General features: G+C 36.5%; 1 pseudogene across 1 annotated transcript in view; it reads left to right on the plus strand.

Annotated features, from left to right (window-relative positions):
- The first annotated feature begins 5,459 nt into the window (after positions 1 to 5,459).
- LOC306869873 (BDNF/NT-3 growth factors receptor-like) overlaps positions 5,460 to 22,987 on the plus strand; it is a 29,090-nt pseudogene continuing 11,562 nt past the window's right edge. Inside the window, exons 1-11 of the transcript in view lie at positions 5,460 to 5,653; positions 7,346 to 7,420; positions 7,496 to 7,567; positions 7,667 to 7,735; positions 7,863 to 8,008; positions 8,107 to 8,258; positions 9,953 to 10,088; positions 15,221 to 15,568; positions 17,222 to 17,250; positions 17,828 to 17,927; positions 19,470 to 19,658. The product of the transcript in view is annotated as a BDNF/NT-3 growth factors receptor-like (transcript). The remainder of the gene's footprint in view (positions 5,654 to 7,345; positions 7,421 to 7,495; positions 7,568 to 7,666; positions 7,736 to 7,862; positions 8,009 to 8,106; positions 8,259 to 9,952; positions 10,089 to 15,220; positions 15,569 to 17,221; positions 17,251 to 17,827; positions 17,928 to 19,469; positions 19,659 to 22,987) is intronic.

Here is a 22,987-nt window from a genome sequence, read left to right on the forward strand (position 1 = left end):
GCCATTTTTAGCTTCGTGATTGGCTGTACCGGAATTCAAACGCGCAGCTCTATTGGTTTAAATGACTGTCAATATAAAACCTAAGAATCTAATTGGATAAGGGGGCTGTCATTTAAGTAATGTTGTCCCGCCCCTTAGCATTGTCTTACATTATAGGCTATCGTCATAGCAACTGAGAAGCGCTCGATTTATCTTGCGTCTAACAGCTAGACATCATATAATAAAAAGAGACTTTTTATCACCGTTGTATTGACAGATGTACAGTCGATAATGGCGCAGCCTTGTTATGTCTTTCGCATCGGACTGGTATTGTTTAAAAATGCATACCCCAGTCAAACTGATCGGACTAATGCTATCTAATACAGTTATCCTTGTTTTAATATCAAAAGGCTTGTTTATTAATGGGATGGGAATATAATCTTTTGGGTAAAATGACAATCCCTCTCACCTTGACCGTGATAAAATGTGTTGCCTTTGTCGTCCCCTCCTGGTGAAAATATAAGTCACATTTCACTTCATCTTTTGGTTTGCGCTGCAGAGATTTCCCAAACAAGGCCCTTCAGTGCACTCGTGCTAAAAACAAAATCAAAATGTTTATATAACGCGTGGAATCTGGGCTCTAACTTCTCTCTCAAGATATGAACACGGACGTAGAAATACAAGCATTGGAGTCAAATATGAGATTAAAAGGCGTATTTTCCGAGTCCATCACCTCAAACAGACTGATACTAATGTAAACATCCTAAAGTCATAGATTATTACTAATATAATTTAGATGCACCCCATCTCGCGCGTCACAATCCGGTAATGATTCATGAAGTTGTGTTATTGTTGAAGATGGCGCAGTGGAACGTCCTCACACATGGCCATATAGTTCCATAAAGTTGATAGATATTATTGATAGGTTGCTTATAGTTGCCGAATTGGAATAAATATTGACGTTGGAGTAGTGCAACAAGATCATATTGAATTAGGAAAGCATCATCAGCTTCACTGTACAATTCAGAAAAATGGCTGAGGATCTTGGCGCAGAGATGGAGGTCGATACTATAAAAGAGAAGAGACGTTTTAACGAAACTCACTCGTATGCATGTAAAGTAAAAAGCGGAGGAAGTTGTGCTTCTTGCCCAAACACACCAAGCAAAAACCAACCTCCCAAAAGACAAAAATGTTGTTGACTCCTCGGCCGAACAAAGTGAACTTTCTTTGAGTGATGTGCAGGAGAAAATCCGACCAGCTTGAAAGAATGGTTAGAGAGAATTCCTCCAACATTGAATCTTTGGGCAAATCTCTTACCTCAGTGCATGAGGATATAATGGTTCTGCAGAAAGAAAACGAAGTGCTAAAAAATGCAAATACTCTCCTGGAAAAAAAGCTCAAGGAAATGAACACGAAAATTCATGAACAGGAACGTTATAGCCGCAGATTTGTATGGACTGTCCGAGCAAACTAATGAACTCGTGATAATGAGAGTCATGGAGGTATGCAAAAAGCGGTGGTAACAGGTGTTACAGACGCTCTGGATGTGGCACACCGGCTGACATCTTCGTTAATCGTGAGAGTCGTTTCTCGAACAGCCAGAGATTTCATTTGGAAAAACCCTAAAAACAACGAGTATCTGAGGACTTGACTGCTTTTCGACACAGAAGCAAGGAATCGTCTTTGGCCGACTGTGGAGAAAGCAAGGAAAGAAGGCAAAAATGCATACTTCAGTGGAGCGAGGGCCTTCGATGGTAAAGAGATTCGTCCTGAAGAAGGCAACGAAATTACATAGATTTATGATCGTCTTGTTGCAGTCTGCAATCGGCGCAATCTTGTAAAATAGGTTGATCTTTATTCGGGAAAGAAAAGAAGAAATGTATGCTGTTGGATTCTAAATCTGGTGGTATAGGAACAAGATGCTCTTTAATCTTTGCTTTCCTTAATGTTTGCAACTGTGAAAAAGTTTTGCCTAACATTTGTGAGAATCCCATTATGTAAAGTTTAAAGTTTAGGATTATATTTACTCTGTAAAATGTAGATTTGTGTTTAATCCAGGAAACGCACGCATGTTCTTCAGATGCTGTGTTTTGGCAAAATCAGTGGAAAAGTCATTTGGTGGTCATTTGGCAGCAACCGCTCAGAGGGGGTCGCTATTTGACAAAATAGATTTACAGGACAAATACTAAACTACGAAAAAGATGATTGTGGTAGATGGATATTGCTTGTGTTAGATAAGGATAACAAACCATTTGTAGTAGTCCATTGTTATGCCACTAATAACAAAGTAAACAACTATATACTGTTTTCAAATATTGAATCTAGGATTCAGCATTTCATTTCCCTATATCCTTCAGCTAAAGTTTGGGGAGGAGATTTCAATGAAACCATTGATAGAGGGCCTCCTAAAACTAGACCGGGCCCTTCTAGTGAACTGGATAATGTATGTTTAAGATTAGGAATCTTTGACTAATTGTGACCTACAAAAATTGGATTAGATAAGATTTATGAGAACAAAGCAAGAGGAGCATTTATTAGAACTAGACTTAAATGGTTAGAAAAAGGGGGAAAAAATACAAACTATTTTTTTGGCCTCGAAAAAAGAAACTGTGATTTTGCCTCAATTTCAAAATGAATGATTAACAACAAATTCGTAGACAATTCCTCAGTTATTTCGAAATATGTTGCTCAGTTTTTCAGTAACTTGTAATCTCCCATATCAGCTACTTCCAATATTGATACCTTTTTAAATAGCATGGTGAGTGATAGCAAAAAAATAGACCAGAACTTTCAGAATAGTTGTGATAAAGAAATAGACATTGAAGAGTTGAGACAGTGCATAAATTTATTAAAAAATAACAAATCTCCAGGCAACGATGGGTTAACTGGTGATTTTTATAAGACTTTTTCCAAAGAACTTTCACCCTTTTTATTATTACTATTTGTAGAAGCTATACAAAATGGTGAATTGCCCGTTTCATTAAAACAAGGAGTTATAACACTGATTCCCAAACCAAATAAGGACAAGTTATGTATTGAAAATTGGAGGCCTATTAGTTTATTAAATAATGACAGTAAACTGTTTGCAATGATTTGCATATAAAAATAAATCAATTTAATGGTATCACAGCTTTAGGTATACAATTGAAACTTTTTGAATTTTTGAAAAACAAAAATAATTCGATATATTGAGGAATTCACTGGTGTTTCAGGCCTAAAAATGAATCTAGATAAATCTGTATTATTTCCCCTCAAAGACTGCTCCTCTTCAGAAACAGAGAACATTCCAGTTAAAAATAAATGAACATATTTAGGTGTAATAATTTGTCAAAATGAAAAACAAAGGAGTCAGTTCAATTTTGAACCAATTATTGAGAAAACTAAAAAGAAATAGAATTTGTGGTTAATGAGGGACATCTCCAATATTTGGGAGGGTATTATTGTCAAAGGCTAGATCTGTCTATACGTCATTATCATTAGAGGTGCCCCCCAAGATACTTAAAAATCTAGATCAGATTCTTCATAACTTTATTTGGAGGAAAAAAACACATTATTTAAAAAAGGAGGTGATTTGTAATCCTAAAGAGCAGGGGGGACTGGAGGTCTTAGATTATAATACTCTCAATGACACGTTTAAAATTAAATGATTGATAGAGTTTATGAAGAATAGAGAAAGTCCTTGGAGTGCATTTCCTATATGTCTAATACTCTTGGAGGCATAGACTTTTTGTTGAAATGTAAGTTTTCTGTTGACAAAATTCCTATTAAATTGGCCGGTTTTCACAGACAAGCCCTGTTAGCATGGAAATTGGTGTATAAGCACAATTTTTCACCCCACAACTATTTCATATGAAATAACAAGGACATATTATTTCAAAACAAATCTTTATTCTATCATACTTGGTTCAAGGAAGGTATTCTTTTAGTGAGACAATTAGTTAATTCCCATACTTGTTGTCCTATACTGAATTTCTTCAGAATTTTAAAGTACCAGTTAAACCAAGAGAATTTGCTATTGTTTTTGACGCAATACCAAAGAGTGTGATGTTACTTTTAAAAAACTGTATCTTAGAAGAAATCAACATGGTTAATCCTTCATTGAAAATGTTGATGTTTTAAAACAACAGTGTAGCAATAAGATTATAAGGAATGCTCTTTGTTCTGTGTCATTATCGGCAGCAAGATGTTTTTGGTCTTCTTTATTTGGTAATATCTCTTGGGTTAAAGCATGGAAACTGCCAAATAAGTTTTGTATCAATAACAAAATTAAGGAAGTGTCTTACAAAATACTTCATAGAATCTATCCTGCTAAGCATGTTTTGGAAAGATTTAAGCTTCATATTCCTGTGAATTTTGTGGTCAAGAAAAATAAACAGTTTTGCATCTTTTTTTCCATTGTATTTACTCAAGATTACTCTGGAAGGATTTGGAATTCTATATTACCAGAAAAATGTAGTGTATGATAGAAATGTGTATATTTTATGTACTTTTTTATACAGAAAATGAAAATTTGAATTGTAAAGAACAACATATTATACATTTGTTTATTTTGTTAGGAAAATTCCATATACATAAGAAAAAGTGGGCTCAATGTAAACCAAATTTTGCACATTTTATAAATTACTTTAAATCATATGTAAATCTCTTGGAACAAACAAAAAACAAAACAGCATTGAAAACGTAATACATTTCAGTACTTTCACTTTCTTTTTTCTCTCTCTCTGGCAGCTAATTTGATTATGTGAATATGTAATACCTCTTGTTATTGTGGCATTGAATCAACAAAGCATTAACAAAAAAAACAAAAAAAGTTGTGTTATTGTTGAAAAGAGCACGATGGAAAAGCAACACAGCGAGCTCAGACTGAATGGTTAAAACATGAAAAAAACATGAAAATGAAGTCATTTCCCAAATGATTCGACATAAAAAAAAACTATATAATATTTGCATCCCCATCCCTGTCAACATAAATCTCCCAAAGATCGCCCCATTGACAACACAGGTGCTCAATTATTGCCGATATGGCATCGCCGAGTGCGTCTTTAACGTCTCCCTCCACATGTAATTACAGCAGCGATGTTTGAGGGAGATGCGGTGGGTAATCAATAGGCGCTTGCAGCAGGTACGCGCTGCTGCCTCTTCACTCGCGCGCACGCACAGTCTCGCTTGTTTTCTTGCCCAGCGCTGGATGTGAGACGTCAGCGTCACCGCCGCAGCCCGTAGACACACGCAGCCCGCGGCCACGCGTTTCTCCACCGCGTCTGGAAGAAGCGAAGCCCGGATAGCGCAACATATTGGCACGCCAACATTTCCCCGCTGCGTTATCACCTTTCTACGGAGACCAGATAAGGCCACTCCATGACAGTCTCGCGTCGCGCACAACGACTTTGCGCATCCCACAGCAGCGGCGTCTCATCTCGGAATTGCTGAAAATACTACAAGACATTACACAACGCTGAACGCACCGCGCTAGACCTGCCATGACCGCAGGGGTTCGTGGAATGGCTCGCTTGGGGCTGTGTGGGCTTTTATTCGGGCTGCTGAGGCTCAGCTCGGCTTGCCCTGGGTCGTGCTTTTGCAATGCCTCGAGGATCTCGTGTATCGATCAAGAACCAGGGATCGAGGATTTCCCTGTCTTGGTGCCGGAGTCGGACATGGAAAACATCACGGAGATGTAAGTGGAGTGTTTTAGCGGAGAAATGAACCGGGAGACCTGCTCCAGCATCACGGATGCGTGAAAAAAACGCGCGCGCGTGTGTGTGTGTGTGTATGTGTGTGTTTGCGAGTGTGTGTGGGTAGATTCCTCAAATCGTCGAGGGCCAAAATAAGTTTAATGCACTGCTATTCCTCCATGACATGCCCGTTTCCGTTATGTACCATCATTCTTGCGGATGAGCTCTTGGCATCAAACAAGACCACAGCATGACATGCAGCAGACATCATGTGTCGTGTGTGAAGAGAGGACGAGTAAGGGGTGGGGGCCACGGTAAATAAGCAAGAAGTTGGCAAGAGAGCACATCTAAAGGGTTTTCTTTTGATAAAGATGGTCACTCGGAGGAAAATTTTGTGCGGCTGCTGACTCACCTCAGCTGACTTTCTGTACCAGAACAGGGGAAAAAAGACAGCGCTATCGCCTTACACTAGAATGTATAAATTGACCACATAACGCAATTAGATGCACATCGGTGAAGATACAGCGTCCGCTTCATAGAGGTTTATCGGTGCTGATCTGATCTGCGCTGACAGACGAGCCGACCTGAAAAAAAATGTGCTTTTAGGCCTGCCGCGAGGGATACGCTAATAAACTGCTGTTATTTACAAATAAAATTAAGTTTTACGCGTACGCTATTACGTGAATTGTTGTGTATAGGTTAGTTGGGGAGTAGTCTAACGTGTCCGCGGAGCATTAGGCATCGGCGCCTACGCAAATATGTCACTCCGTTTCCACGGCAACGGCTCACCGGACTCACTCCAGGCACGTGCGCGCTGTAGTGAAACCACGGTTTTCTCACGCGCACCTTTGTTAACTTGTTCATATGGTGACGGTTTGATAAAATAATTTCGTATTAGATGCATCTGTTTTAGCCATCGCTGAAAATACGGTCTGTTTGATATTGAGTGATATTCGATGTTTTCGCATACCAGTGCGGATTGAAAACAGCTCGGCTTGATTTTATCTGTTAAATTGTTAAATTGTACGTTCACATATAATATTACTGAAACTCTAAATATAAAGTACTGTGGTATTGTTTGTAGTGTGGTATTCACATCGGACTGCTGTGTAAATGTCGCGGTACAGGCATTTCAATACCACGCTGTACCTACTTTTTGTTTTTTTAAGGCAAGTTTTGTTTTTGACAAGGTACCCTGGTAATAATATTAGGCTATCTGAACTAGGTAACGTTATTTAATCAATTCCTTTTTATTCAGCAAGAAATTGATCAAAAGTGCCACTAAAAACTTTCACATTGTGATTTTCTATTCACTGAACTTATTCGTCAAAATTACCACAAAAGCATTGAGCAGCACAACTGTTTTCAACACTGATAATAATAAAAATACTTCTTGAGCACCAGTTTAGCATTAGAATGATTTCTGAAGGATCATGTGACACTTTTATTACAGCTGAAAATTCAGCTTTGCCTTCCCAGAAATAAATAAAATGTTAAAATATGTTATTTTAAACGGCAACAACATTAGTGTTTTTACTGTATAGATTTGATAAAATAATTGGTGAGCATGAGAATTCTAGCAAAACATAAAAAAATCTCACTGACCCCAAACTGTGGGTGGTGGTGTTTCACAGTAATACAGTTCTATGTGTTTATGAATCTAATGTGCCTAATCATTCCTTTCAATCCCACAGATACATCTCAAATCAAAAAAGGCTACTTACAATCAATGAGGACCATATGAAGTACTACTCAAATCTCAGGAATTTGTGAGTATCTAAAACTTTCATGTCAAATGTTAATGAAACTGCAGAACTTATGTGAGCATATGCTGTCTCACACAGAACAGTGACCAATACTCACCTGACATATGTATCTGCGATGGCCTTCTTCAACAATTCCAAACTTCAATATCTGTGAGGTTTTTTTTAATACTTTTTAAAATGTAACAAATGTTCTTTACTGTTATTCTTTATTTTGAATTAATTAAGTATTTTTTTACTCTCTATCTGTAGGAATCTCAGAGACAATAACTTATCAACACTGTCTTGGAGGGCACTTCGTAATTCAAACTTGTCGACTTTGTAAGATTTTCTTTTATTAAAAAACAAAACAAACATACAAAGCAAAACTGTATGTACAGTGCTCTGTTTGTACACCATACAAAGAAAGCATCTTTCTGTTCCTGAAGTCTGTTTGGGTTTGCTTTAGGTTGCTCTCCGGGAACCCTTTGCGATGTGAATGTAAGAACATCTGGATCAAAGTCTGGTTGGATGACAGTGAGAGAAAGGGGCTGCAGTGTCTACAGGAAGGAGGAAGAACAAAAGCCCTGTCTAGACTCACGCTTCCTTCTTGTGGTAATGAAACCCAATGCAGTTTTAAATTGCATAGATTGTGGTAATAAATATTTTTAAAAATCATCCTCACAAACATGTAAATTCTGTCATTATTTCAGAGTATCCACGTGTCGAGGTCATCCCTGCTGTTGTCAGTCAAATGGCTGGAAGTGATGCCACAGTGATGTGTAGTGTGTCAGGAGCCCCGACCCCTGAGCTCTCCTGGAGCTTAAACTCCAGTGATCACCCTCCTCTCTCAACCAGCCTTGAGGTAACACCCTGTTTTAAGTATAAAGCTAGTTCAGAATAGCATGCTAATATAGTGCTCTTACTCTTTCTGTAGACAGAATGCAAGTTAAATATAATGTTATTAGATATGTAGAATATGTGGTTGACCTGTTACATTTGCTGAGATATGCAGTATTATAAAAAAAAGTATGGAATATTGTATCCCACAACAATGCAGTTTACTAAACATTTCATACAATATTCATTTCGGAAAGCACAAAAGATATTTTAATGAAATCTAAAAAAATTCTGTCTTTCCATTTAATGTCCATTCCAGCAAAACTACGACTGTGAAGTTTATAAAGTGATATGATAAAGAATAAAAGAAATCCATACGAATCATGTGGTTCAATCCAAGTTTTCTGAAGAGGCACAATCGCTTCATACGATAAACAGATGTAATATATCCTTATATTCATATATAAACATTGATCAACCTATGTTGCCTTCTCATTAGACCGCATGAGACCTGTTCAATGTTCTCTAATCTATGTATGTTTATGTGTGAATAAATGCCTAAATTTAAAGTTTATCATATAAAGCAATTATGTCTCTTTGGAAGATTATTGACTGCTTAATAATAGTATTGGATTAAACTGCCTGATTCATTATAATATTTTTATGAACTTTTTGAATCATGAAAAGTTTGGTTAAATGCACTTTCAAATGAGGGACAGAAATCTCTCAGGATTCATTACAAATATCTTTGTGTTTCAAAGATAAAAGAAAGTCTTATGGGTTTAGAAGGACATGACAGTGAGTGACTGTTGACCGAATGTTCAGTTTCTCTATTTTGATCATTCTTGAAAAATACCTTTTTTTTAATATAAAATACATTTTGTGTAATTCAGTTTTGTGTATTAAAAAACCCAAAACTTAACATGCAATATGATTATGATAGTATTCCATTCTGAAAACAGCCAAGTCTCTTGAGCTTTAGCATCAGATCTAATATTCCTTGTAGACACATAGGATAGTGAGATCTCCCACAAAATCATAAGTAAACTTAAGGTGGAACTACAGATGGAATACTAGGTGGAAAACAGTGTTTTAACAGACTATGATAGCTCTGTTTATAATAGCCCTAATTACTCTAGTAGGCCTATACATATCTGCCATCCTCACATCAGTTATAACCTCTCTCCTCCTTATGTCAGTTTTACACGTTTAGGACACTTAAACACTTAATCTCTGTAGCTTCCTATAATGTGCTTTCAAATATCATGATTGATCACAGCGCTGAAACCACAGATGCTTGACTCTAGCCCGTAAAAGCTTTGTGTTTCCATTAATATTTAAAATGCTCTCTATACTGCTTACATTAAAGGAGCCTTCACCCATGGTGAAAACAACAGCCTGTATGACATATTAAATACACTAAGGTGTAGAATGAGAACATGGATTATTTAGCTCCAGTTAATGCCGCAATTTAAGAAAAAAAAAAAAAAAAATACACTTTTGGCTGTAACAATTTGGAGTATTTTTTGTTAAGTTGATCCAAAGTATTTTTTTTCAGTGTGCTAGAATATTAGAAAGACTTATGTGTGGGCTCTTTTGACATTGGTCAGCAGGCAACCACGACCCAGAATACCCTGGCAACCACAGAGCACATGCATGCCAAATGTTTAAAATATGTTTAAACATAATCAGATCAGAGTTGTGGTTTCTATCCCACAGATTTCTCACAAAATGGAGCTGGAGTCTATTCTGACTCTAAGTGGACTTTCACCTGATGACAACGGCAGAGAGCTCACCTGTAGTGCCGAGAACATTGTGGGCCAGACTGAGTCTTCAGTCGTTCTCAATATTCTTTGTAAGAACTCACATTGTGTTGTGTGGATTTGCTTTGCATTGCTTTGACAGAATGATCCCCAAGTTAAGGTTTGTTTCAGTCCTCTGTGACAGAAGGCCTTGAGCTCAAATGGTGGGCCATGACCAGTGGTGGACAAAGTACTGTACTTGTTTTAAAGATACCCTGGTGAAATATTACTCCATACTTACATACTTATAAACGTATAAGTACTCCTTTTGAATTTCATCTTGAGTAAAAGTACTGATCTGTAAGAACTACATATTATTATTATTATTATTATATATCTTTTTGCAATTTAATGTGCTTCATCCTTATGCTCAAAAATCCTATTTTAAGAGAGAGGGGTCTAATGTCCCAGTCACTCAGATATAATAGACCTAAAATAGGTTAGAGCTCAGTCTGACATTATTATGAATTATTAGTAGTCAGCACACTGGAGGATCATAATACTCTCAGTTCTTGGCTTATTTTGAGTCGCATAACACCAGTACAGTGATTTGTTACCTTTTTAGACTTGCTCAGACCAAATTAGTTAACTGATGCAATTGCATTAATTGCAAACTTTGAAACAGTTCGACTGAATGATTAAAAAAAACCGAAAACAAAAAACATCAATGATTCACTCATTCAATGATTGGACATCGCTACTTGATCTCTTAAATTCTTAACTTAAAAATAACTAGGAATGGCATGTTTTTTCTGAAATCAAGACATTATGCTATAGAATGCAGTAAAGTAAAAATATACATAAGAGTAAAATTATTTATTACTGTCCACCACTGATTGCACAAACCACCCCAAAAAGAATTTATAATCCAAATAATCATGAATCAATTGGGTATTTAAGGCTGTGTATCCTATGAATCTTATTGTATTTTAGTGCAAATCTATCTGTCACTTGAGAGAAGCAATCCAAATTTGGCAGATTCTAACATGGAAAGGAAGTTTGACATCCTCATCTTTAAATACAATACATGAAGACTGCAAGGTAAAATAGCTAAAAACCACTAATATAGAGGATGCTTTTTTTATTTCATGTATCACAGTTTATCACCTTATACGTAAAAGTACAAAGATTTTCTCTGCAATGAGAGTGAGAGGTACTCAGAGTGTGTAGTCCCTTTGGAGCATGATACATGTTCAGATAAACACTTAAAAGTCAACCAGTTTCCAAAAAAAAAAGAAAAAACTTTTTTCCATAAAAAGTAATAATGTAACATAATTAGATACTTTTTTAAGAGTTATGCAATAGTATTACAGGTTACTTGGTAAGCTGTCCCAACACTGCTGATGATGACCATGTACACCCGAATTCCTGAAATGTTGGGACGTTTTTTAAATTTGAATAAAGTGAAAAAGACTTTCAAATCACATGAGCCAATATTTTATTCACAATAGAACATAGATAACATAACAAATGTTTAAAATTAGAAATTTTACCATTTTATGCAAAAAATTAGCTCATTTCAAATTTGATGCCTGCTACAGGTCTCAAAATAGTTAGGACGGGGGCATGTTTACCATGGTGTAGCATCTCCTCTTCTTTTCAAAACAGTTTGAAGACGTCTGGGCATCGAGGTTATGAGTTTCTGGAGTTTTGGTGTTGGAATTTGGTCCCATTCTTGCCTGATATAGGTTTCCAGTTGCTGAAGAGTTCGTGGTCGTCTTTGACGTATTTTTCGTTTAATGATGCACCAAATGTTCTCTATAGGTGAAAGATCTGGACTGCAGGCAGGCCAATTCAGCACCTTGACTCTTATACTACGAAGCCATGCTGTTGTAATAACTTCAGTATGTGGTTTTGCATTGTCCTGCTGAAATACACAAGGCCTTCCTTGAAATAGACGTCGTCTGGAGGGGAGCATATGTTGCTCTAAAACCTTTATATACCTTTCAGCATTCATAGTGCCTTACAAAACATGCAAGCTGCCCATACTGTATGCACCCCCATACCATCAGAGATGCTGGCTTTTGAACTGAACACTGATAACACGCTATAAGGTCTCCCTCATCTTTAGCCCGGAGGACACGTGACTTCTGTGATTTCCAACAAGAATATCAAATTTGGACTCGTCTGACCATAGAGCACTTTTCCACTTTCAGTACATTTTAAATGAGCCTTGGCCCACAGGACATAACGGCACTTCTGGACCATGTTCACATACTGTATGGCTTCCTTTTTGCATGATAGAGCTTTAGTTGGCATCTGCAGATGGCACGGCGGATTGTGATTACCGACAGTGGTTTCTGGAAGTATTCCTGGGCCCATTTAGTAATGTCAATGACAGAATCATGCCGATGAGTGATGCAGTGTCGTCTGAGGGCCCGAAGACCACGGACATCCAACAAAGGTCTTTGGCCTTGTCCCTTCAGCTCCAGTTTCTCTGAATCTTTTGATGATGTTATGCACTGTAGATGATGAGATTTGCAAAGCCTTAGCAAGTTGACGTTGAGGAACACTTTTTATTCACTCCCTCATAGATTGGAGAGCCTCTGCCCTCTTTACTTCTGAGAGACTCTGCCTCTCTAAGACATCCCTTTTATAGCTAATCATGTTACAGACCTGATGTCAATTAACTTAATTAGTTACTAGATGTTCTCCCAGATAAATCTTCACAAAATGTTGCTTTTTCAGCCCTTTGTTACCCCCGTGCCAACTTTTTTAAGACCTGTAGCAGGCATCAAATTTGAAATGATCTTATTTAGTGGATAAAAGTGTAACATTTTTCACTTTAAACATTTGTTATGTTCTCTATGTTCTATTGTGAATAAAATATTGGCTCATGAGATTTGAAAGTCTTTTAGTTTTTATTTTATTCAAATTTAAAAAATATCCCAACATTTCCAGAATTCGGGTTGTATTAGAAGTCTAGAACATGTTATGTTCCCATGCATAGGATAATGCTCTTGTTAGGTTAGTGAATTTAACAAATCTTGTTTGTATTTACCAATATTATCATGAGAATATAGAACTCTGCTCTCATGTACAAACAATTACAAATAAATTGAAAATTCACAATACTGCAATAAAAAATATTATTGTTGAATGTAGGTTTTCATCAGACTTAATTATGACTTTGTTCCACATTTTAGAATAATAGTGAAGTCATCAAAACGTAAAAATTATGCAGGTGGTAGCATGAGAATTATGTAGTGAAAATTTTTAAATATTTTATTTGAGCTTAAAAGTCGCCACCCTTTGCCCTTTACTGGGGTACTGTTTACAGCTCTGCACACATGGGCTTCCCTCAACCAAAATCATGAGCCGTATCCTAATTTTAAACTGTATGCTGGATGCCTTTCAAAAATCTGTTCTAATACATCTATTTTTTTTTTTTTTAATATAACTATAGTTTTGAAAAGGAATTGATATGTAGGCATGGAAAGTTGATTCATTCAAGTTGAGTGCATCCAAACTTCGATTGGTACTGTAAGTAAAACTCACCGAACCTCCAATAATTTCCCCATGAAGTATTATTTCAGTGGTGGAATGTGTCTGTTCATCAAAGGTGCGACTGACTTCCTAGAATTTGAAATAATGATTCATGTCATTGAGCAGTCACATCAGAAACATTGTAAGTAATTAATATTACCATGCTTTTTCTTTGATTTGTAAGCTTGATGTCTACCAAGTATATTTTGACATTTTGAGAAAATAATAGGATTTCAAACTGAATAGGAGGCTATGGGTCGTTTGACATGAATGCTTAGAGATTAGATGGCTTCCTTTAAGAGAATGGTAGGTTGAACTATTGGATGGTTTTTAAGAGTTCAAGATACATTTGAAAATGTGCCAAATGCTTAAGATTCAGGAAGTTTCCCCTCAAGCTATCACATTAGTCTACTGGGCCCGACAAAACTCACATTGTTGCATAACACTGCTTGAAAAACCTCTCCCACTTAATAGTAAGCTTTGAGCCTTGTAGAATTTACCCGTTTTATTTTGTGTTTTTTATTGATATTTGCGTAGTTCAAGGAGTAGTTAACACATTAAGGAAAAAATAAAGATTTAAGTTGAGGATTTGGCGAAACTTTTATGAAGATCATTTACTCACCCTCATGTCATTCCAAACCCATATTTTCTGTCTTCCCCGGAACACAAAAGCAAATGTTTAGCAAAAAGTCCAAACTGCTCTTTTTTGTACAACAAAATACCATTCAAATGTTTGGATTCAGTAAAAAAAATGTCATCAATTAATATTCAGCACTTTCAGTCAGCAAAGATGCAATAAACTTAAGGCATTAAAGACTTTTACATTGTTACAAAAAAAAAAACTAGGCCTATTTCAAATAAATGGTTCTTTTGAACTTTCCTCAAAAAAAATCCAAGAATCTTGAAAACGTTTCTACAAACATTTTAAGCAGCACAACTATTTTAAAATAATAGGAAGTAAGTGTTTTACATTCATTGATCATGTGATAAACCTTGCCATCAGAGGAATACATAAAAAAAAAAAAAATCTTACCAACCCTAAACTTTTGAATGGCAATAGACAGTAAACTGGCCTACAGGCTTCATAAAATATCTTAAATGTCCTGAAGCTGTATGATTCATGCTTGCACAAATTCAAACTTGGCACATGGCAAACGGCCGTGAGAATCAATGTGAGAAACAGTGACTTTTGACTTTGTTGACATCAAACATGGCTCAATGCATCATGAGGAGCAGCTTGGAATTCTGCTGGAAAATCATATGGTTTTGAACAATAAGAAGCAATCTATTCCTTTAACAAAACAGTCTCTTTTTTATATGTACATAACATTTCTGTATGTTACACTAACATGATGTTTCATTTCCACCAATCAGCGACAAATCAGTTAACAACCTTTGTTGAAATCCTTTTATCCATTTGCTTTTGGTTATGCATTGCATGTTTCTTCATGTTGTGTTGTAATATTACAGTAAGCCTCTTTATTTCTTATCATTCTCTTGTATTTCTCACCCTAGAATCCCTTTATACTGCCCTTCGTCCCATGTGCTGTCAGACACTTCCCTTTCGTCAAACTACAGCAAATTTTTCCACATTCCTCTCGTTTACTCCTGTGGTACATCCTGTGATTACACTTCCTCTCCTCCTCCCCTCTTTCCTTCTCTCTCGTTCCTATGCCCCTTCTTCTTTCTCCTGGGTCAGTTCCCCCTACTATCGTGCAGCTGTACCAGCCTGTGAGGAACCAGGACTGGTGCATCCCTTTCACTGTGACAGGCAACCCGAGGCCTGATCTGCACTGGTACCACGAGGGGAAGCTGCTGGAGGAGCAGCAGTACATCAGGACCGAAATCCATGAAATCACGGATACGGAGTACCACGGCTGTCTGCAGCTGGTCATTCCCACTCATATCCATAATGGCATTTACACGCTGGTGGCTAACAATGAGTTCGGAGAAGACAGGGGAAACGTGTCGGCGCACTTCATGCACATACCTGATGTGGACCACTCAGGGACAGGTGAGCTTGGGTTTTCTAGCATCACTCTAAAATGTATGTTTTATTTTATTTATTATTATAAATAATACAGCCTATTAATTTGTACAATCAAACATCTGTCATGTTTTTGTTTCCACAGAGGGAGTGTTTTATTATGGTGAGTTATCTTGTAAAACAATATTTTGGTTAATTAAAGCAAGCAAAATTTTAAATATAACAAAGTTAGTTGGATTAAATTTGAACCTAAAATTTCACCCTATTCAAAAGAAAAATAACAAAGTAATCCATTTTAGGACCTTTAAGATTTTTAACATTGTGACAGTATTATTATTCATTTTTTTAATTAAGCACATTTTCCCCACCAAATACATTTTTCTTTCTTTCTTTTTATTTTTCTTTCTTTCTTTTTTATTATATTGTGAAAACCTCTTATTCTTAATTTCGTACTGAACTCATAAAAATCATCAATCGTTGTATCATTTGGATAGAATTGTTTATTTTAAATCATTATTGTAAATAATGTTTAGTACAAAGACGCTTGGATATTATACTATTAATTAGTGTAATGTTAGGTTTTTTTTTCAACTGCTTACACACATTTTCAAAATTTTCTCTTTTTTTTTTCAAAACTTTACACACAAATCGAAGAATTGCACACACAAAATGCAAAATGCCTCACATCTCTTGCAAAATGAAGCACTGCATTCAAAATATCACAAACATATCTCAAAAGCAAACATTTGCAAACACCTTTGCCATAAAATTAATTCCTGTTAGATTTGTGTGTGTTACATACAGAATTGGGTGTTGTGTTTTGCAAAAAGTGTTTTATGAAATTGAAAACGGAGTCAAAGGCCAATAATTAGTGTATGGTTTTGCAGATTTGGTGTGTTGTTCTGGTGTTTGAGTGTCAGGTTTCAGAAATTGTGTGACAAGTAAAGATTTTGTGTGTAAACAGGTGAAAAAAAACTGTACGTAGACTACTGCCATTAGGGGGGTTGTGCTTAATTGCTATGAAAATAATTGCACAATGCAAAAAAAAAAAAGTATAGTTCTAAAAAGAGACTTAATTTTCTTTATGCAAAATATAATTTCTTATGATAATCAGGTGAAATATGGAGATGGTCCTCACTGCAGAACACAAGATCCAGGGGGCGTGGTTGAATCTAGATCCAACTCCTCCCACCTTACATATACCTGAACCTACTCGTCTCCACCCCCTGATCCCTAAACCCACCCATCCCCACCCCTAAACCTACCAATCTCCACTCGTAAGCCTACCAATCTCCACCCCTAAACCTACCAATCTCCACCCGTAAACCTACCAATCTCCACCCGTAAACCTACTAATCTCCACCCCCTAGATGTAGATCCAACCCCGCCCCCTGGATCTTTGTTCTGCAGTGAGGGTCTACTGTAAATATGACCAGTTTCCATGAGATTCACCCAGCTGCTCTTTGAAATTCATAAATATATTTATATATTGTGATGTTTATAGAATGTTATATATCATTATATAATCCATTTCCATTTTTCTTTCCATTTAAATGATGTAACACAGACCCAACATTTAGTCCAGGTAAGTCTGTTCCTCCCTTTATCACTCATGTATCACATGAATTTGTTCAAACCTTCAGGCTTTTATAGTTTTGAACTGCAGTCCTTTAAATAGTGTAATTTGTTTCATCTGCCTTTTTTTGTTTTAAGAAACCCCACCACTGGAGGACAAAGTCGCGGTATGTTTTTGCATAGTGCGATTAAAGGAAAATTTCAGTTTAAATACATCTTAAGTTTTATTGACAACATCTGTGGACTGCTGTTGATTACTATAGAAAACTATTTTGACCCATCCATCAGTTTGTACTTACACTCAAAGTCTTTGGGGCCAGCATTCTAGAGAGTTTAAAGGCAGAAATATGAAGCCTGTGCTTTTGTTTAAGCACCTCAGTAAAAATGGTTTATTTGAGCTGTAAAGTTGTCTAAATCGTTTTTGTTGAGGTGGGACTACTTTTCTAGATGAAAGAATTTTGCCCAATAGACTTTCCTTTTTTATTTGTTTTTACAAACTGAGAGACTAGACACATTCATTTCTGTAGTAATCAATGGCAGGCTGCAGATACTGTTGACAGAGCTTAACATATATTCACCAAGGATATTCTGTTTATTGTTTGATTAATTATTGGACAATTTACATTTGTGACAATACTAAAGCAAGAAATTTCAATTTGTAAATGAATTTCTTTGATACAATGAATTTAACCCCCCCAGACATGCTTGCGTCAGTAAAATCTACTGTACCTTTATATATTCTAGGTTTATATAGTGGTTGGAATAGCTGGGGTTGCTTTAACTGGATGTATCCTGATGTTAGTTTTCCTCAAGTATGGCAGAAGCTCCAAGTTTGGTATGAAAGGTGAGTGCACCACTTTATCTTTTCACTTCTGCCGAATATATAACATACCTTCTTAATACGCATACCTGGTAATTCCATAGAAATTTTTAATGCGACATATCATGAAAATTAGAATTTTTCCATGTTTAAGTGCTATAATCGGGTCCCCGGTGCATCTCCCAATCCTGAAAACGTGAAGAAAAAAATACAACAACCCAGTACTTTTTTTTGGAATAAGCCTTTCTCTGCAAGCTTATGAAAAAAACAAGCCGCCCCTTAATCTGCACATTTTTTTCACGAGCGACAACGGTGTATATCAGTTCTAACGCCACAGCGAATGTTTGAGCAAAGCATACTTACTGTTCTGTCTTTGGCTGCACTGACGAGTACAGAACATTATTTAGAGTCCCAGCCTCAGAAGAGACAAGAGAGCAGTGGATTTATTGATTTATTTACTGTATATTACGCTGCTGCCACACAGATTTAATATAAACATGCAATTTATTTCCCACCAATTTACCTTCACAGATATAACCGAATGTTTTTGTAACTCGTGTGTTTTTGTAAGATAAACTTGTGTGTATTTGACAGTTTCAGTGCAATAAAACATGAAAGAGAACTTAGTTTAGTACTCGCATGCCATGTGACAGCCGCTTTCTGTGTGCATGCTTCAGATGTGTGCACTCTAAAAACCGTATAAGAAGTTTAAACTGATATGGTTCAAAACGCATGATTTCATCAAGAAAGACATGATAATCAAAACCAAACAGATGTTTTTTTAATTTATTTTTTTATCAGAGTATCCGAGGTATGAGCTGTAATGGCACAGCCCTATTCTGCAAAAGAGGGCAGGAAGCATCATCTCATTTGCATTTAAAGAGACATGCACAAAAACAGCGTGTTTCTGCTTCCACTCAAAATAGGCATTTTCAAAATGATATAATAAATTATCTGTGGGGTATTTTGAGCTGAAACTTCACAAACATATTCTGGGGACACCTAAGAGTTATATTACAAATTGTAAAAAGGGATATAGATCTCCTTTAAGCATTGTTCTAGCAAATGTTCTAGCAAACTTACAAGTCTGTCTCCATTTTGATATGGAACACCTACATTTTACTATCGAACTGGTTCCCGTTGAAAAGAAACCAAAAAAGAAATAAAAACAAATTCTGGCCTACATTTTTTAACAATACTATGTTAACTAATGTTTCACTAAGAAATATGTTACGTAAGTAAAGGCAGATAACATCAGCAATTACTGTAACATATCACATACAAATAAAGAATATTATGAATTTTAATATTTTTCAGCATCATTATACCATAGTACAACCATTATTGTTCCATTAATATTAATGTTCCATTATTCCATGGAACATTATTCCATTTTTCATACAACATTATTCAGCAGCACCTTCTAAACAAAAGTTATGGATATTGTTTCCTCTCTCATAATAATGCACTTTTTCAACACATGTGTATATATATTCATGTGTATTGAGAATGTGAATTCCTATTATTTCTGTGGGTTATTGTATTGTCTGATTTTTTTCCCACCAGGCTCTTCATCTGTCATCAGTAATGACGACGACTCGGCCAGCCCGCTTCACCACGTTTCCAATGGCAACAACACGCCATCATCATCGGAGATGGGCCCAGATGCCGTTATCATCGGAATGACAAAAATTCCAGTCATCGAGAACCCCCAGTACTTCCGCAACCCCGGCAGCATGCTGAAATCGGACACTCGTGAGTTACCGTGGCATGCTGGGCCATCAGCAGCCCCACTCCATCCTCTGAAATAGATTCCTGCCTAGGTTGCCACTGGTCAGTTGTCATAGTAACCTCCCCTTCTATCACCATGGCGATGATATCAGGGGTGGCTGACGCTGTGTAACTTAATTACTGTTGGACTGTAGATGAATCTGCAAATCTTCATTTAAATTCATTTACATTTCAGAATCTGTAAATAGTGCACCTGTAAATCTTACTAACACCTGATTGATCGTTAGTGATGTTTGCTAAAGCAAGCATCTCACATAATTGCTCATATGTAGGGTTAAGTCAGCCTGAAATCAAAATTGACCCTATTTATTTTCTTATTGCATGTTACTGGTGTTATTATGAAAGATTAATTCATGCATATATATTTGTGACCTCTAACCTAATCTATCTATATTTAGGATTTTATTTGTCGTTGGGGTTTAATAAGCACAAAATAATGATTATACATTTTTACCATGATTTACAGAAAAAAATAGTAATTCGGTGTAACAATATTTCATGATAAACATTTCTTGTTAGGCATATTTACAACAAGAATCATTAGATGACACAATTTAAGGAAGAGATTTTAGCCCTAAAATACTTATAATTATTTGTAACTTTAAATCTTTACCCATTTTGCTACTTTCCTTCAAAATAGCAGGTAATGCCCTTTTGTCAGCAAGATGTTTTAAAATATAATACAACTTAGTATGATCACTATTCTTTTATATGTTTTAACAAGTACAGGTCAGAATAAGTTTGTTGTTTCATTTTTATATAAATATATCTGTTAAGCTATATCAATCTATCTATCTATCTATTAGGGATGCACGATATTGGATTTTTGTTGATATCCGATATGCCGATATTTTTCAACTCATTTTGGCTGATACCGATATATTTCCTTTTGTTTGGAAACAACACCAAGTCTCTCCTGTGCAGAAATGATAAGCAAAATATTTTTAATTTTGGTTAATTTTTAACAAGAACTTATTTTTTTAGAATTAAATAAAAAATAAGGAATAACTATAAATAAACTATATCAATCGCTGAATTTTTTCCCCCAGAAAGATGCAGTGTTAACCCTAACAATTTTCAGTTAAAGGCATTTCATTATTGAATTCAGTGAAGTTATCGTCCAGCTCAGTTCAGTTTAAGTAGTGTCTGTGCAATCAAGTCGACGATATCGCTGGAAATGAAGTGTCCCCAACTGAGCAAGCCAGAGGCGACAGCTGCAAGGAACCAAAACTCCATCGGTGACAGAATGGAGAAAAAAACCTTGGGAGAAACCAGGCTCAGTCGGGGGACCAGTTCTCTTCTGGCCAGACAAACCAGCAGTCCAATTCCAACTGCAGCAAAATTAGATTGTGTAAAGGACTCATCTGGTTCCCGAGGTCTTGTCCCGATGGCCGTCAAGGTGACAAGGTCTTCACTGGGGATCTGTTTCTGGGGCTCATCTAAGTTTCCTGATCTTTGCTGTCGTTCAGGGCTGTAGAGGTCATCTCTAGGTGCTGATCCACCATCTGATCTGGATGCGGTCTGGATCGGGTGGCTATGGTGATCTCGGAATAAGAAAGAAACAGACTAATATTAGCGTAGATGCCATTCTTCTTACGGTGTAATAAGTACATCGTGTCTTATGGGAAGTGTTCCTGGTTCTGGTTGACCTAATTAATGCAGCCTAACAATCCTTTAATGGATTTGAATATTACAAATTACTAAAACAAATTGTAAAAATTCTGAAAATCTTTTAGAGCTCATGATTTGTTTAAAAAAATAAAACATATTACACATTTATGAATAAATCAGTATATATAAAATTATTTAATTTACAAGTGTCATGTTTGTGATTTTTTTTTTTCCTTGCAAGCTATAGATTCTGACCATTAAACCAAAACATACTCATTATTTTATGACATCAATTACTGCTTTATTTAATCAGAAACACAGTCTAAATGTTATTTGTGTAGGCTATTTAACTTTTAATTTAATTAGAAGTAGGCCAACAGGGCCCTCTACAGATTAAAACTCCTTTCCGAACGGGCATTAGGACCCGGGGGAAGCTGTCACTGCTGCCGCTGCACATGCTATTACTGTTTATGCTTCATTCTGGATGTGCATTCACAGATTAAATGCAGAGATCCAAAACAGTCAATCTAGTCGTTATTCAGACAAAACTTTGCTTCAAGAATAAGCCACACTGCTGACATGATATAATCACTAGCACACCCTGAGCACATGTGAGTTATTTGTCTTATCGGCAAGACATATTGGCATAATTTTTCATATCAGGCCGATGCCGATATTTACATTTAAAGCTAATATTGGCCGATTCCGATATCAGTCCGATAATATCGTACATCCTTCTATCTATCTATCTATCTATCTATCTATCTATCTATCTATCTATCTATCTATCTATCTATCTATCTATCTATCTATCTATCTATCTATCTATCTCCTTCATTTTTTTCACATTTTGTTATGTTGTGTTATGTTAAACTGCTTTAAATGACTTTTTTTCCCACATAAATCTACACCCCACTCACCATACTGAAAAAGCAAAAAACTGATTTATCACAACTTTAAATTTAAATTGCAAATTTATTAAAAAGGAAACACTGAAAAAATGACATTGCAGAAGTCTTCATACCCTTAACCCATACATAGTTAAAGCACTCTGGCAACAATTAAAGCCTCAGGTCTATTTGGGTATGATGCAACAAGCTTTGCACATCTGCATTTGTTTTTGTTTTTTAGATCATCTCAAGCTCTGTCAGGTTGGCTGGGGACCATCGGTGGACAGCCATTTATAGGTTTCTCCAAATATGTCTGATTGGTTCCAAGTCCCAGCTCTGGCTGGGCCACTCGAGGACGTTCATAGAGTCGTCCCTAAGCCACTCCTGCATGGTCTTGACTGTGTGCGTAGGGTGATTGTCATGTTGGAAGGTGAACTTTCAGCCCAGTCTGAGGTTCTGAGCGCTCTGAACCAGGTTTTCATTAAGGATATCGTCTCGGTTACGTCCGTAACCCTCGTTCCCTGATGGAGGGAACAGAGACGTTATGTCGTGACGACATAGGGGATTTACTTGGAAGCCCCAAACATCTCTGACTTAAGAGAAAACGCCAATGAAAATTGGCTAGTGGATTTTGCATACCTGAGCCACTCCCCATACATACGGGTATAAAAGGGCGACAGGTGCATCCACTCATCAGGTTTTACCTGCTGAGTAGCCAAGAACGAGTCCTCGGCAACCAGCGATGGTTCAAGATTGTGGCATGGGGACATAGCGTCTCCGTTCCCTCCATCA

Source organism: Barbus barbus, assembly GCF_936440315.1.
Source record: "Barbus barbus genome assembly, chromosome: 5".
Taxonomy (NCBI): domain Eukaryota; kingdom Metazoa; phylum Chordata; class Actinopteri; order Cypriniformes; family Cyprinidae; genus Barbus; species Barbus barbus.